This window comes from Crinia signifera, chromosome 1 (assembly GCF_055691185.1).
Source record: "Crinia signifera chromosome 1, ASM5569118v1, whole genome shotgun sequence".
NCBI classification, from domain to species: Eukaryota; Metazoa; Chordata; class Amphibia; order Anura; family Myobatrachidae; genus Crinia; species Crinia signifera.
Genome location: NC_139217.1, coordinates 449,281,879 through 449,290,158, shown reverse-complemented (window position 1 = coordinate 449,290,158; position 8,280 = coordinate 449,281,879).

Genomic DNA, 8,280 nt, shown 5'->3' with positions numbered 1-8,280 from the left:
CCCCTAACGGCGGGGGGGGGGCACCTAAAACGTAGCTACGCCACTGGATATGCCCCCAAGCCGCGTCAAGGCTTCTCTGTATATTGGGGGTCCCTAGCGCTATATCTAGGTGCAGGGTGCGGCACCCCAAAAACTGTCATAAGCTAGGAAGCCCAGTGCAGCACACCAGTGAGATACTATAGTGTTAATAAATATTAGTGATAGGAAGCCTTGACGCGGCTTGGGGGCATATCATACACCTGCGCAGGTATATGTAACCAATATCTCGCAATTCTATTAACATGTAGTGTTCAAGATTGGTTACTAATACAACTCAGTGTGCTGGGGGGAAAAATTTCTTGTTTTACTTAACCAGTATTAACCCCTCCCTTGCATGCACCTGAGTGATATTACTGAACTAATTTGAGCATCTACCACTATCTGTATATCTGACTATCAGCCATATCATTGAAACATGGAAACATAGAATTTGATGGCAGATAAGAACCACTTGGCCCATCTAGTCTGCCCCTTTTTTTAAGCATGTTTCCGCAAACCATATTTGATCCTTATTGCTTTGTAAGGATATCAATTTGCCTATCCCAAGCATGTTTATATTTCTCTACTGTATTTGCCTCTACCACCTCTGATGGGAGGCTATTCCACTTATCTACTACCCTTACTGTGAAGTAATTCTTCCTCACATTTCCCCTGAATCTTCCTCTCTCTAGTGTCAGTGCATGTCCTCGTGTTCTGCTGCTCCTCTTCCTGTGAAGAATGTCTCCCACCTGTACCTTGTTAAAACCCTTGATACAGTATATTTGAAAGTTTCTATCATGTCCCCCTTTCCCTTCTCTGCCCCAAACTCAACATATTAAGATCTTTTAGTCTTTCCTGGTACGTTTTGTGATGTAGGCCATGCACCATTTTAGTTGCCCTTCTTTGTACAATATCTAATGTATTTATATCCTTCTGGAGATATGGCCTCCAGAACTGAACACAATACTCTAGGTGAGGTCGTACTAATGACCTATACAGTGGCATTATTACTTCTTTCTTTCTACTGCTGATACCTCTCCCTATGCAACCAAGCATCTGACTTGCCTTCCTCATTGCTTTGTTACCTGCCTTTAAGTCACCTGAAATAGTGACACCTAGATCCCTCATTAAAACCATTTTCTTATTATTGTTTAGGTTCTCCTTGAGCCACCAAAACAGTTCCAACCCATGAAGGCATGGGCTCCACAAGACCTCTAGTGGTGTGCTGTGGTATCTGGCACCAAGACACTCCAACAGATCCTGCAAACTGCGAGGTCCATGGGTCGGACTTGTTTTTCCAGCACATCCCAACTGATGATTAATATGATTGTGATCTTGGGAATCTGGAGGCCAAGTCATCACCTAGAACCCTTTATTACATTCCTCAAACCATTCCTGAACCCACTTGCAGTTTGACAGGAAGCATTATCCTTTCGAAAAATGCCACTGCCATAAGAATACTATACCATTGCCATGAAGGGGTATCCTTGGTCTGCTGCAATTTTTAGGTGGGTAGTACTTGTCAAAATAACATCCTCATGAATGCCAGGAACAAAGATTTCCCAGCAGCACATAGCCCTGAGTATTACACTGCCTTCGCCGGCTTAGCTTTTTCCCATGGTGAACCTAGTGCATCCCCTCTTCTCGTGGAGGGGGGTCCGTGAAATGTGGGAGGGGGGGTCTCGGGGGGCCACGAAAATGTGGGAGGGGGTGTCGCGGGGGGGGGGGGTCCATGAAAGGCAGAAGGAGGCGTCGCGGGGATCCGCGAAACATGGGGGGTCATCCCGCTAATCGCGGGAGGTGGGGTCATGGGGGAATGCCAATTCCTAGGAGGCCAGGCCAACAGCTGTGTGCTGTCCAGCGGGCAGTACATTTCTCCCGGGCAGCGTGCAGGTTGATGTGTCCTCAGCTGGCTCTGGGCTGCTGCTCCATATCCCAGCAGCACTATGGCAGCGGCTGTGGAAGTGACTGGGAGCACCGACTGCAGTGGCAGCAGTGACATCTCCAGCACTGGGGAGGAGGAGAGGACAGGGAGCCTCTTCCAGAACTGCGAGTCGGGTGGCTACATCAGCAGGTACTGGTGAAAGGGGGGGGGGGGGCAACAATTTGTTGCCCCCCCCCCCTTCCACCAGTACCTGCTGAACAATGTTGTGCATATGGGCAGCCTGTTACTAAAATACGGCCCTGCCTGCCATCCACATAATGTGTAAGAAATTATCACCCATCAGACTATGCCACCTTATATCATTGAGTCATAGTCCAGTTCTGATGCTCACGTGTCCATTGGAGTGATTTCGGTGATGTGCAGTATGGGCACTCGGTTGGCTTCTTGAGTACAATACATGTATGAATTTTGCTGACTGTAATTATTTACTAAAAAGCAGTGGCGGTTTTTACATTTGGGCTGCAGGACTGCAGTCCCCCCCAGGTTAAATCTGCCACTGGGCTTTAGAAATGGAGAGTAAGTTGGGGAGATATCAGGGGAGGAATGTATTATTTCAGTATTGCAGGCAAGATGGTATAGGAGGCCAAGGAACTCATGAGAGCTCTGTCTCCACCTCTCATAGGGGGTTATTCTGGTTCACTCCTTCTGACAAATTCCTTCTTAGATGGACAAAACCATGTGCACTGCAGGTGGGGCAGATGTTATTTGTGCAGAGAATTAGATTTGGGTGGGGTTTTACTTCAAAGTGAGATCTATATTGCAGTGTAAAAATAATGCACCCAGTATTTTCCCTGCACAGAAACAAAATAACTCAACCAAATGTAATTCTCTCTGCACATTTTACATCTGCCCCCCCCTGCAGTGCAGCATGGTTTTGTCCATCTAAGAAGGAATTTGCCAGAAGGAGTGAACCAGAATAACCCCCATAGACATTGCCTCTTCTGTAATGCCATAACAACATTTAGGGTTATATTTATTGAGAGATAAAGTGAAAGGTGATAAATGAACAACCAACTAGGAGCTGCTTGGCAGGTATTTTATTTCTCCCATTCTACCTCTCTCCAAGGCATCAAATGACACTTCTGTGGGAAACCATGTAGAGACCATACCATCCTGCACAGCCACACTGAGCTATACAGGATGATATATATGCAAAGGGTGACCTCTAGTGGTGACCAAGGTTCAGATGAGCATGCACCATTGCTTGTTATCACACACCCTTCTTTCCCAGAAAACTATACTGCAGTGTAGAAACATAAAGAACAATTGCATTAGCTAAAGGGCAAAAGAATAATAATAAAAAACCTTGCTAATTGTTTATGCAGGAATGTAGGTCATAAGGTTTTTATGAAAAGCAAACCCGACCCTAGATCCCCTGGGGCTCAGTAATTAAAGGTTTAAGAGGTATTTCTGCACTTTTTTTCTCCATGGTAAAGCACTTTGCTTATTTATTTATTTATTATACGATGTTGTAGTATTTACAGGGATTATCATTGCAATTCTTTTTCACACAAATACTGCAGGGAAGGTAATTGGATATCTCGGTATATTTCTGAAGCGGTCATGTGCCCTTATCGCTGTTTTATAGCCAACACTAACCAAACCCCCAACACACACACACACACACACACACACACACACACACACACACACACACACACACACACACACACACACACACACACACACACACACACACACACACACACACACACACACACTACCCCCCCCCCACACACACACACACACACATATTACTTTCTACTGGTTCCGGCTGATAGGTCTAGATAGGGGACTATGTAAAAACCGGACCAGGACAAGGCTCTGGACCGGACATCAAAATCTGCAGTCCGGAGCTTGTAGTGTCCGGTCCGGGGGTGTCCCGTCCTGGGGGTGTCTTGTCCGGGGGGATGCCTGTGATAGCTTTCACCAGGGACATGGGGAAGTGGGGATTACAGCCTCCCCGTGTGGTCCGGACTGTTCCGGTTTTTGCTACATGCTCGGACCATACAGGGAGGCTTTATTCTCCCCTTCTCCTCTCCCTGGTGACAGCTGTCATGTGAAGCCTCCCGGACAGAACACCCCAGGACGGGACACCCCCAGACCGGACACTACAAACTCCGGACTGCAGATTTTGATGTCCGGGGTCTTGTCTGGGTCCAGTTTTTACCCATACCCTCTAGATCAGGGGTGGGCAATGAGCGGCCCTCCAGCTGTTGATGAACTAACCATTTCAGCATGTCTTGCATCAGTTTCAGCATAGCCAAATAGCAAAACTAAGGCAAGGCATGCTGGGATGTGTAGTCCATCAACAGCTGGAGGGCCACTTATTGCCCACCCATGCTCTAGATCATGGGTCTTCAAACTGTGGCCCTCCAGATGTTGTGAAACTACATGTCCCAGCATGCATTGCCACATTTTTTCCTATAAGAGCATGCCAAAACTTTCAGGGCATGCTGGGACATGTAGTTCCACAACATCTGGAGGGCAACAATTTGAAGACCCATGCTCTAGATCAGCGGTGGCCAACCCGCGGCTCGTTGCGCCATTTCCGCCCCGCCCCCGGCGTCTGACATCAGACGCCAGTGGGAGGGCGAAAAGTCGTCTCCACGCCGGCGGAGCGCTCCTGAAGACGCGAGAAGCCGCCGGAGGACGGCGCAGAAGATGGCGCAGAAGACGGCGGCGGGGAGAAGAGTTACGGCGCCGCTGAAGAGGCCAGAAGACGCCGGGATCAAGACAGAAGATCTCTGGCGCCTTCTGCAAGAAGATGGCTCCCGGAGAGGCCAGCGGGGGTGGGAAGCAAAAGAGCTGACGAAGCTCCCCCCAGCGGCCTCTCCCAACACCAGGTAGGGGCCTTTGGCCTCCTACCCCCCATCCACCCTAGACCACTGGGTGCCGGTCACTAGGCCCGTGGGCACATTCAGGCCCTTCCAGCCTGTGGGCGCATTAGTTGGGCCCTCTTGGCCCGTGGCTCATTTGTTTGTTGGGCCCTCCTGACCCTCTAGGTGGGCCCTTTAGTTAGGAAGCTGGGCCCTCCAGCATAGGTGTTGCACTGTGGGCAACACCTGTGCTGGAGGGCCCAGCTTCCTAACTGTGGGGGCATATGATGTTTGGCACTGTGGGGGGCATATGATGTTTGGCACTGTGAGGGGCATATGATGTTTGGCACTGTGGGGGGCATATGATGTTTGGCACTGTGAGGGGCATATGATGTTTGGCACTGTGGGGGGCATATGATGTTTGGCACTGTGGGGGGCATATGATGTTTGGCACTGTGGGGGGCATATGATGTTTGGCACTGTGGGGGGCATATGATGTTTTGCACTGTGGGGGGCATATCTGGCACTGGGGGGCATAAAGTTTTGTCATGTGGCCACTCCCCTTGTGTCATATGACCACGCCCCTGACCACTCCCCCGATCACGCCCCTTTTTGGCGTATGATGTTGGCTCTTTGGCTTGACCGACGATATTTTTTGGCTCTTTACCTCTGACCGGTTGGCCACCCCTGCTCTAGATAGTCAATAGGTCTGCGCGAAAAGGTCTACAGGTTAAATAATTCAACATGCCATTTTCACCCACATTTTGCAAGCGCTTTGCCAGCAAGAATTCTCTTGTACATCCCATTCTCTTGCACATCCCATTCTCTTGCACATCCCATTGCTGTAAATTCAGCATCCCCCCATGTCTTTCCCTGTTAGTGTCATGCATGTGTCTGAATTGCAGCGCTTTATTAATTAACAATGATATTGTTGATGATGATATCCCGATGAGGATTCAGGATAATGGCACCAACATCTAGAAATTTGTAAAACAAATAAAAAAAAATAAAAAAACCTTAGACACAAACATATTTTTTTTAACATAAACATAATTGTTAAATAACTTTTTGAAAATATCTAATTGTAAAGTTACTATGCAATGTGGGTTGGAGAGGTGTGCTCTACACCCGTCTCCATTTGCAGCAGATGCGCCAGCCCATACGCTGATGTGTCCCTCTATACATACCGTCCCCAGCAGTGGGCGTCCCTCCTGTCCCTGCGCTATGTGTCCGTTAGTTAGCGCACCTTGTCAGTGTATAACCAGTGTGGCCTTACCTCAGAGGGAGTCCCGCGCTGTGTGGTGGAGAGGTAACAGTGCTAGTGTGTGCGCCCAGCATGAGGAGACAGCGCAGCTTCCTTTAGTGTATGTCCTGTGCCATGCAGAGTAGGGGGAGCCCGCAGTGTAGTGAGAGAGAAGAACGGCAACTTAGTGTGACAGCAGGTCCTGAGCCCTGGCTTGTACCCATCAGGAGCCAGCTGTCAATCACCGCCTCAGAGAGTTCCCTGCACATAGCGCCAACAGTGCTAGCCCCGCTGTCAATCAACTCATCTCAAAGAGCCACAGCTTCAAAGTCTGTGTGGCTGTGCAGTCTTCTTCTACACTGCCAGAGAGACTTCCATACTGCAAACCCAGCTACAGGATACGATAAGTACCTGCACCATCAGTGGCGTAACTATAGTCCCACAGCCCCCGCGGTGGCGGGGAGGCGCTGAGAGAGTGTGAGCGCCGGGGGGGCTGCGGGACTATTAAAACTCACTGCCTTCTGCTGCCGGCGCTTTCGTCTGCACCGGGTCCCAGCTCTCCCGGCTACTGCTGCAGCGCTGCTAATACAAAAAGTTTTTCATCTGCTGTATGGGGGCAGCCATTTTCAAAGCGTTACTTTTCATTATCAGCAGGAGCCGGGACCCGGCGCAAACACCCCCCGCCCGCTGCACCCTTGCTCCCTTCCACCGCACCCCGTCTCCCCCCTCCGCTTGCAGCACAATCAGGGCCGCGGCTGACTGTCCCACCACGTGGCTGCGCTGCGGTCCTCACCAGGGCACGGGAGTGCACACACTTATTAAAGGTAACGGCCGCGCGGGGGGGGGGGAGGGTGGTTGTTTACCCTAGGGGGGGGCTGCAATTTTGGCAGGGGGGCGCAGAATAATTAGTTACGCCACTGTGCACCATACTCCTATGTATACCTGCCTGTTATTACCTGCTGCATATTCTGTATATGTAAGTTAACCCTTGACCCTGTTAACTCTGTGCTCACTACAATAAACCACAATTCCTGATTGAGCTTCCAAAAAGTGTATCGCCTAACAACACCACAAGCTCCGCTATATACTCTGCCAACAGGTTATGGGCCCAGGCCTCGCATGCTTGAAGATTAACCACTAAATTTGAGTGATAGCACTGAATATAAAAGAACACCGAGCCAAGTCTTAAAGTGTAATTTTATAGAAGAGTTAACAAGATGTATAACACAGGGCACAGTGTGAGCTTTGCTAAGCTAAAAGGTTCGGAGTACTACACCACGTGGAAGTTCGCCATGGAGATGCAGCTTAAGAGGGAAAAGTTATGGAAGGTCACGGTAGAGCCAGGAGAAAGTCCAAACTTACACGAGCCAATAGGTTTAGCTGTGGAGCAGCATGTCTATTCCTTAATTAGTGGGAAAGAGTCCGCCAAGGACATGTGGACTGCCCTGCAAAGTGGTACGAAGATAAAGGTCTGAAGAATAAGTTTAAGGTGCATGCTATACGGAATGAAGTTGAGTGCCTGCAAGGCTATGAATGACTACATCGACAAGATCTTGTCAATAGCTCAGCAGTTGGAATCTGTGGGAGTACAGGTGGATGAGGAAGAAGTAGCGATGGTGATGTTTCAGAATCTGATGGTCGAATTTGACTTCTTAGTAGTTGCCTTAGAGTCAAATTACACCAAGCTAACAACTGAAATTGTGAGAGCCAAGCTACTGCAGTTCCAGGAGGGTATTCCAGTTGAGACTATAACTGATAACTGATCTTTACCTTGGTCACAAAGGGTGCGAAATCTAAGAAACACAAGTTCAAGTGTTTTGTATATCACAAGATAGTACACAAAGCTTCAGATTGCAAGATGAAAAATACCAGTGGTGCGCAGAAGCGGCATGACAAGAAAGACCAGTCAGCACTGAATGTAACAGACAACTACAGGAAGGATTGCTGGTACATGGACTCGGGAGCCATTAGGAATCTTTGACACCATGTGTACCCACTATAGTTAGAGGGATCGGGAACAAGGTCCTTACTGCATCACAACCTGGTCAGTCACAGTACATTTAAGAATTGGAGGAGAAACAGTTGTTACAGACCAAGATGCATTGTTCGTGCCAGCTTTGGGAATTAATCTCATCCCTATCAGCGTATTGGAAGAAAACGGTTACAGAGTCCAATTTGCAAAGGGAAAGTACATGACAAAAGAGGGACTGTAATTACTTCAGCAACCCAAAGCAACCAACTGTATGTCCTGGCCA